Source organism: Echinops telfairi, unplaced genomic scaffold (assembly GCF_000313985.2).
Source record: "Echinops telfairi isolate 266 unplaced genomic scaffold, ASM31398v2 ScPeMD7_3509;HRSCAF=4178, whole genome shotgun sequence".
NCBI classification, from domain to species: Eukaryota; Metazoa; Chordata; class Mammalia; order Afrosoricida; family Tenrecidae; genus Echinops; species Echinops telfairi.
In genome coordinates this window covers 6761749-6763968 of record NW_022107407.1, presented here as the reverse complement: position 1 = coordinate 6763968, position 2220 = coordinate 6761749, and the positions used below count along the sequence as shown (strand labels likewise).

Sequence of the window (2220 nt, the reverse complement as noted above, 5' to 3'; positions counted from 1 at the left end):
GGCTGCTGGCAACAGCAAATCCTCTCAGCAATGGTGTGAGGCTTCATAGCTCTGGTGATTCTGAGTGCCACCAAATATGAAGCTTCAATGGCTCCTACATTTTGTTTATAATACTTGCCACCAGTGTCAAGTCTGGCTTTCTTGAGTCCATCAGCTTTGCTTCTAAAATAGTTGGTATCCTTTTCAGCAAAGCTTGGATGATTGCTATCAAAATGGCATTTTAGTTTATTTGGCTTCAGAGATTTGGCTGATAGAACTTCACAACAAATAACACATTACAGTTTCTCAATTCCTGCTGGAATTATTGAGGTAAAACCATACTGTAAAAAATCCTCATGGTGGCTTAGCCAGCAACACAGCCAGCCATGTTAGGGCAGGTGATTTCTCCACCACTGAGCAAGTCAGCCACCTCCCTCGCCCGCTGTGAGCACAGGCCCCGGAAAATGGCATCCCCAGCAGAGCTGTTCAGCAGCATCGCTGCTCAAGAGAAGTCTCTGGAAGGCCTGAAGGCCAAGACGATCCTGCTGACTTTGAAGGCCTGCTACAAAGCAGCAGTAGGTGAGGATTACAAGGCTGGCTTCCCCTCAGGCCCTGGGGGTGACACTATGGGGCCCAAGGCGGACTTTGTGGACCAGCAGCTCCATGGGCATTGACTAAGACAAGCTCGTAGTCGTCGTCTGATTCAGAAGCAGCAAAATTGACACTGAGCTGATAAACCACATAGAATGAATATTAAAAAAAAAAAAAGAACATTTCAAAAAAACAAACAAACAAAAAACCGCACAGAGCAAGCCATCGTCCAGAAGGCCCACCACTTCCTGCGCAGGGGCATCTTCTCCTCACACAGAGATATGAATCAAGTTTTGGATACTTACGAGAACAAGAAGCCCTTCTACCTGTGCACAGACAGGGGCCCCTCCTCCGAAGCCATGCACTTGGGGCATCTCATCCTATTCATCTTCACCAAGTGGCTGCAGGACGTGTTCAACGTGCCTCTGGTCATCCAGATGATGGATGAGGAGAAATGCCTGTGGAAGGACCTGACCCTGGATCAGGAGCACTTTTATGCTGTGGAGCACGCCAAGGACATCATCACCTATGGCTTCGACATCAACAATACCCTCATCTTCTCGGACCTCGAATACATGGGGTCAAGCACAGGCTTCTACAGGAACGTGGTGAAGATTAAGAAGCACGTGACCTTCAACCAGGTGAAAAGCATCTTCGGCTTCACCGACAGCGACTGTATTGGGAAGCCTTGGCCAAGCAGATCAAGAGCAAGGTCAACAAGCATGCGTTTTCTGGGGGCAGAGACACTGTGGAGGAGCACCACAAGCACTGCAGCAGCTGTGAGGTGGATGTGTCCTTCATGTACCTCACCTTCTTCCTGGAGGACGAAAGGCTAGAGCAGATCCGGAAGGACTACAGCAGTGGCGCCATGCTCACGGGCGAGCTCAAGAAGGCCCTCATCGATGTGCTGCAGCCCCTGGTGGCCCTGCACAAAGTGGTGAAAAAGTTCGTGACACCCCGGAAGCTGTTCTTTGACTTCCAGTAGCACCCCTTCCTGTCATGTCCCAGAGCACCGTGTGCCCCCGGCAGGGTCCAGCCCACCCCCAGTACCTGTTAGCCCAGTGTGTTGTCGATGCCACCGCTTCTGTGAATGCCACCTGTCAGGGCAGCTGCTGTCGGTGTGGCAGTAGCAGGCAGAGCGTGCCCCAGGACAGTGGCCCATTCCCAAGTGTCCCTAAGGCTTCGTCCGACACAGCGGCTTGTAGACTAGGTTGTCTCAGTCAACCGAAGCATGCTGTGGGATCCACCTGACCCTCCATGGGCTCAGTCTTCCCCGGGGTGTTCATGAACACGGAAGTAAGAAGCATGGTGAGCTAGTGAAGAGAAGCCGCCCGACCAGTGGGTCTCGAGCCAGCGGCCACCTGGTTTTGGTAATATGGTCAGTTGCACTCCAGTGGATGCCCAGCCCTAGGCCACACATGTCCCCCTTGCAAAGGCGTGCGGGCCTACTGTTCGGTTCTGTCCTGACTGATGAGGGAGTTGGACTACAGCCAGGCTGGTCGTGCCCCTGGGCGAGGGGACTGCCCTGTGTCTGTGTCCTGGAGTGAGTGTGGGAAGGCAGATGGCATCTTGGGAGCAGCCTGGCTGGATGTTCCCTGCTCGCATGTTCTTGATGTTCTGAATAAAGTTGCTCTACTCTGTCAAAAAAAA

At 52.4% G+C, this 2220-nt stretch overlaps 1 pseudogene; it reads left to right on the top strand.

Annotated features, from left to right (window-relative positions):
• The first annotated feature begins 443 nt into the window (after positions 1 to 443).
• On the top strand, positions 444 to 1555 carry LOC101656301 (annotated as a pseudogene).
• The last annotated feature ends 665 nt before the right edge of the window (positions 1556 to 2220 follow it).